Here is a 7,029-nt window from a genome sequence, read left to right as displayed (position 1 = left end):
GTGTGTTGTCTGGCTCTTGCAGCAAAGCGTCAAACAAAAGTCTGACGTCTTTGTTGCATATAAGCTGTAATACATAATGAAAGTAGAATTATAAAAAGAAAAAGACTACAGGAAAAAGTGTGAATCTAGATTTAATGTATTTGCAAAATACTTTGATGGCATGAATTATTTTACTGGACAAAACAAGATGTTGACGTCACCCATAGAAAATGCCTTCAAGAAATGAGGCCAAAGCTTGTCACCGTCGCTTCCTGATAGTCTGCCGCCATTTTGTAACCTGTTGACAGCGATTGGTGCGAGTTGGTCTGAGTCACGTTTTTAGAGGAACTATTGTCGCCAATCACGAGTGAGCTTGTTCACACAGCTTCCACAGAGAGCGGCTCGGAAGAAGCTGTCAATCAAGTGTTGGAGGTGGGGCCAGTGGGTACCACATACTTTTACTGAGGCATCTGATTGGTCAGTTTATAACTTTAATAACTTGCAATAAGGAAAAAATATATAAAAAAATAGAATTAAAAAGAAGATATTAGGAACGAGGTGTCAGAGCAAGAATGGTGATTCTGGCAAATAAAATGACTAAGAAATAACGGTCTATTTCTCAATGGAAGTCTATGAGATTTTGACCTTTTTGAAACAAGCAAGTACTTCCTATTTGAGTATGGGTTGATGTATCTTGTGATTTTACTGTCAATGGTAGCAAGTAGCATCATAGCAAGTTGTGTTGTAGTAGTAAGCAAATAACACTGTAGCATATAGCATTGTAGCAAGCAGTTAGCAAGTAGCATTGTGTCCTTGTTTCAAGGAGCATTGAAGTAAGTCATATTGTAGCACTTAGCAAACAACATGGTAGCAATTGGGACTGTAGTAAGTAACATTTTAAGCAAGACTCATTGACCTGTTAGCAAAAAGCAATGTAACAAGTAGCACTGTAGTAATTAGCATTGTAGGAAGTAACAACTTAAGTAAAAAAAATTCTAGCAAGCAACATTTTAACAAGTAGCAAATGGCTTTGCAGTAGGTGTAGCATTGTTGTGTCTTAGCAAGTAGCATTTTAACAAGTAGCAAGTAGTATCATAGCAAGTGACGTAGCAATTAGCATTGTAACAAGTAGCAAGTGGCACTTAAGTAACAATTTAAGCAAGAATCATTGTAGCAAATAGCAAGTAGCATTGTAAAATGTAGCATTGTGGTGTTGTAGCAAGTAGCATTTTAACAAGTAGCAAGTAGTAGTATTGTAGCAAGTGAATTTGTAGCAATTAGCATTGTAACAAGTAGCACTGTAACTAGAAACAAGTTGCATTTTAGCTAATAGAAAGTAGCTTTAAAGACAGTAGCGATGTTGTTAGCAGCAGTGTTACAATGATTAGCATGTTGCATGTGATTAATTATGTTGCCCTTCGCCTAAATGTTCAGAAACGTCACTATGGTATGTTGGTCATTGACACTCAGAGCAGAAACACAACTTCTGGGTTTATTTAAATGTTCACAAACTAGTCATATCTTTTCTAAAGAAATAAGGTAAAGGGTCAAAAAGATGCATTGCTTGGGTAGTGGCAAGTTATCTGACTGGTCTGTGATTTTGACCTGAATTTGCTCCCGGTAGCAACTTGAACAAAAAAATGAGGGAAAACAATAATAAATAAACGTCTTTATGTAAATGGCAGCTACAGAAAAGTAAGAGATCCTTTTGAATATATTGAGTGAAATGCTCCAGCATCGTGAATGCTATCAGCTGTCACCGCCAGCAACGCCGCAAAAGAGAAAAGCACATGGCAGATGTTTGAGCTGTGTTTTGTTTCCGTGCACTGCTTCAGGTATGTTGTCATACACTGAGAGGTGTGGAGGAGGTCCATCTGTCACAGCATTGCTAACCCTCTAAACAGAATCCTAAGCTGCCAGTCAGCACACCCACCCACGTCTTTTTTATCACGGTGGCTGCTTCCCAGCAGGCAGCACTGAAAAAGACAAAGTGCAGAACAACCGCCGGCTGCACCCCAGACAGAAACATTCTCCTGTAAGATTATTTTTATTTTTGAAATCTTTTCTGGAAGCATACCTGTCAAAAACACCTGCATGAGAATGACTTTTTTCCTTTGACTTCTTCAGTTTTGGAAGTTGTGGACGGTGTCTCCTTCTGTCAACAATAAAATATGCAGCATTGTTCTTTTTAAATGCTTTGACACAATTACAGTCTCTCAGTTATGAGGGATTGCACTTTCAGATTTGGATGTAACCAAATTATTGCAAATTCTTTTTGCAGTGATAATTGTAAATATAATTATGTAAATATAATTAGAGATATGATCTGATTTTGTTGCAGTACGTCTGAAAAAATCCCAAGTTTATGGGCGCAACAAAGAAAAACTAATAGCCACAAAATGCAACTAGACAATAGAAATCAACTAAAATATATATTATTTACATATTCTTTAAACAAAATCATAAATATTTTTTTCATTTTTGATTTTAAAATCACAAAACACATTTACAAATTACTTTTTTTTCATCTTTTGCAAAAACATAAAACTAAATAAAGCTATTCCCACAAACATCTGTGAATTTAAGTCAGTAAAATTATCAAATTTTGATTTACCATATGTTTTGCACTATAAGGAGCTCTTAAAAGCCTTTATTTTGTTCAAAAATAAAGACATTCGTGCACCGTATTAACTCTGGATGTGCTTATTGATGATAAAGACGTACACGGCGCTCTATCAAAATGTTTGGTTGGGTGTTATTGTGAGTATGCTAATGGAGCTAACGTGTTAGACTGTGTTTTTAAACTGTTACTAACAAGGTTGGGAGTTAACTTAGTCACAGTAGTGTTTGTTACAACGATATCTGTCTGTTTTCTTGTGTGTTGCAAACAAATTTGGGAGTTCCAGGTGAAAAGTTATATAGGCAAGAGACGCTATGCTAGCCTGTTTTTCAGATCCTGCAGGGTGGTGTGCAGATCGCCTGGATTGCAGTGCATGTTGGGTAGTTTTTGCTCTGACATCACACTTCAATCATCTTAAAAATATCACCAAAAAGAGGCGCCTCCCTAAGCGAGTACAGCTGGAAACCTGGAGCTGTGCTGACTGCAAGCCGCCTCGATGACTACAAAACAATGCATTGTGGGTGTCCTGACAGTTCTTGTAGTTCGATGGGATGCCGATCAGAAATGACAGTGTATTTTGTAACTTTCTAGAAAGTAGTGAATCACTGATGTAAAAATGAAAAAGATTTCAAACCATCTGTGGTTATGTGTGTTATTATTACCTTTACACATATTTTTATTGCAATAATATTGTACACATTTACTTTCATACTTCGAGTGACGCCATATTGGATAGGGCAGTGAGTGATGAGAAAGGACTTAGCAGATATAGTAAAATGACCATAAAATGTTTAATTTTTGGTCAAATTTTAAAAGAAAAAAAAAGGATCATCACAAAAATAAGACCCAGGTAGTTGTATTCATCTTTTTGTACAACAGATTTTAACTTTTCAAACCACATTTTTTCATCTCCTCCTGATTTATAATGATTTTAATAAAAAATACTCAAAAATTTAATTTTAAGTTTAATTTTCTTGAGAAAAATGTCACAAAACAACAGAAAACCCAATTTTTATTGAAGTGGGTGTTTAAAGGTTCAAATATAAAATAACTTTAAACATTTTTTTCACATTTTTTTCTGGTTAAACGTCAAAACAAAGAAAAAAAATATGTTTATTTTCATTTTTTTAGTCACACATCCATTTCTTTCAGCAGAAAAAAAAATGTGGGAACTAGAAATCTGATCGGACTTGAGAACATTTGCTGTGCAGACACCACACAATGCCGACTGTACTCCACAAACCTGTCCAAAGGCATCATGTTACGCTCTACTGTATCCTAAGCTGAGGTTATGAGACAGGACAGACCAACCGCTGAGTTACCCAATGCGTGACCTGAATCCTCCTCTCCTGCTACCTGTCCTCGGGGGCAACTTAGTGCCCTTCGGACCCGGTGCGAGAATTGAACATGAAAAAGTACAGAAGAGATGAAAGTGACAACCCGAATAAATGAGGACCTCGGGGGGATTTCACCACGGTGCTGAGATCACACTTTTCCCGAGCTCTCCTCTGGAGGTGATGAGGATGTGGGTTTGTATGCAGGGTCGGGCGCCGTTATGTAAGATCAGCCTCTGCGAAGGAGATATAAAAGCTCCCTGAAAGCTCTCTTTATTTCAAGGTGGAGGTTTGGAGGCGCTAACAAAGACTTCATTTCACTCTCGCTGCATTCGGCTCCATTCTCTCTTTCACTTCATAAACACTCAAGACTCAAAATGCAATTCATGACTCATTTAGATTTGAAAAGAGCACAGATCTCACACAGATAGCTCTCTGGCCTGGCTTAGGAGGTTTTATCAAAATCTGCAACAAATGCACAGTATTTTTACTGTGTTAGCATTGAGCAAAAATGTCTGTGAAACATTAAAAATATATATTTTTATACCTAATAGACTGAAGAGAGAATGGATTATTCTTTATTTTTCTGACATGAATTGAGGTATTTAATGGTCAACTACAGTATTATATACAATATTAATTGATTTGATTACTAAAATATTTTTTTTAAAGTTCTTCTTTTCTCCAAAGACTTGTAGATCTCTTAACACCATTATACTTCTTCAACTGTTTACACAATTAATCCTGTGGATTCTGAAGATTAGAAAAGCAGCTTTACGGCTTAATGGAACATTTTTCATTTGTAAAGTTTATCATTTATCATTAGTCATGACTATTGAATGGCTAATTTATTAGTCAATTAGATTTATTATTTTTTTTATCTCAAAACTACAGTGCACGCTTTCTAATGCCATCGTCTTTGACACACATGCGCAGTAGCGATGTCGCAGGAAGTCCAACTTTTAACAGTAAAAGAACCATTTGGGCTTGTTTTCTACTGATATTTTAATAGTAAATATGAACTATTTCTTTTGTGGTAAGAATAAAATACATAAATATAAAGAGAAACCAGCATTTTCTCAAGATGTGAAATTATGTTTTACATTTGAAAAAAGTTCATATGAATTGTTTTTAAGATAAAAGTCGCCTTGTGTCAGACCGGATTATCCCAGCATGAGATAATATGTGTTTTAAACTAATAAAAGATCAGACTTTTTACCAAAGTTCTGCTTAGTATTTGGAGGAATCAAGACCTCTTCAAGTCAACAGGGATGTAAAAACCTTAACAGAGTTAATCATCAAGGTGAACCTCAGCTGTAAATGAATAAACTTAACTAATTTAAATGAAAAAAATGCTAATTTAGTAACCCCTACTTTAAAAAAATACTATTATTTTTTATTTTTCTTCAGCCAGAGAGCCACTACGGAGAGGTAAAAGAGCCACAAGTGGTTCTGGAGCCGCAGGTTGAAGAACCCAGAAAGACTCGGTGACCACAACAACATGCCAACACTTAAGCTAAGCTAAGCTAACATTAGCGCAAACAGAGAGCTAAACTTGTTAGCTAAATGTTTTCTGTGCATCCCTGAAACTTCAACCTCAAATGTCTCTGCTGAAGGAACACCTCAAAAAGAGATCAAGTCTTTCTGCGAGACATGTAGAAATGCTATATCATCGCACAGTTTGGAATTATATAGAGTATAGTAAAGCTAAATACAGTTGTGACCATAAAATGCATTTTGTTATATTTGACTCAGTAAGACCAGAAAAAATGGTTCCTTTTGTTTTAAGGGCCAACCTCATTTCCTTTATGTCTTGTTTTAATGAAACAAATGAAGAAAAGAAGCTACACGATTCATTAAAGGTTAATTTGTTGTTAGCATATAGCTTAAACACTTTTTGGACCAATCAGAAACAAATTGATTTTAAAATAATCTGATTTTAAACTCCGAACCTCCTTCACTACCTGACTCTGAAACACCTGTTAAGTGCACAGCTGTGCTGAGACTCATGTTGGAGGTAACACCTCACAGGGCCTATAAATAGCTGTGCACTCCTCTGTCAGGAGCCCAGCTGCAGCTCCCTCTCAGGCATTTGATCCCTTGTTTATGGGGAACTGACATAACCCGCTGCTCTTTGTGCCTCTGACTTTCTGCTTCAAAAACCAAAAGGACAGGCGTACAGTAGAGCACGCCCGAGGTCGCAGCTTCGCCGCAGAATTACCCACCGGATAGCCATCAAACAGCTTTGTGGCTCCACTAAATCACATTAAACGATGATGCATCTGGTGGTTGAAAATCATGCTTTATTATCCCTCTACTAAAAAAAAAATGCACCTTGTTGGAGGAAAGGGGTTCCAGGCACTCCTAAGTGAGTGGGAGTATGAATCAAAGCAGAAAAAAGATACGCTGAGCCCCCGCTGGCTGCGTCTGACCCGTGAGTCACTGTCTGCACGAGCATCTCCAGCGTTAAATGAGTCAGGAATGAACCACAACATGTGAAGTGCACTTCTGTTCCTGATAACAACGTGTTAGTCCATACTTGAAGAGTTTGTGTTTATCAACAAACTTTATTGGTCACATGTTTCTGCACCTGCCCTCAGGTGATGTGGATATTGAACATAAACGGACAGGAAGTTAAATTAATGAGTTGGAAGAGTCGAAGTTCTGTAGCTTAAAGTCTGACAGGATGAATCTGAATGAAGTTAGTGTCAAATTTAGAGGATTCTAAAGTAGGGGTCTCAAACTGGCGGCCATTTTTTTGTTTTCGTCAATTTAAAAATCTGGATTGATGGTTTCCTCAACTCAAAAAAGTTGATTGATAAAAACAAATATTTCTAAATGTAACAAATTACAGAGCTTTTGCTAATTGACCCAATGTTTCCCTTTTTACAGTCGTTGGAATGACAACTTGGTGTCATTTAATTCCGATTTGGCACAAATATGAACAATTAATAATTTTCAAACGGTTGGTACTTCTGTGATTAAAAAGGGACGTGATGCGTCACTATCAAATCCAAGTCCCTGATTGGTCAAAGTTTAATGTAAATCTGAAAAAACGGCCATAAACATTTTGTGTAGCTTCAAATTAACGTAAGA

The sequence above is a fragment of the Oryzias melastigma genome, linkage group LG18 (assembly GCF_002922805.2).
Source record: "Oryzias melastigma strain HK-1 linkage group LG18, ASM292280v2, whole genome shotgun sequence".
Classification (NCBI taxonomy): Eukaryota; Metazoa; Chordata; class Actinopteri; order Beloniformes; family Adrianichthyidae; genus Oryzias; species Oryzias melastigma.
The sequence above is the reverse complement of the archived record's forward strand: the minus strand, read 5'-3'. Positions refer to the sequence as shown.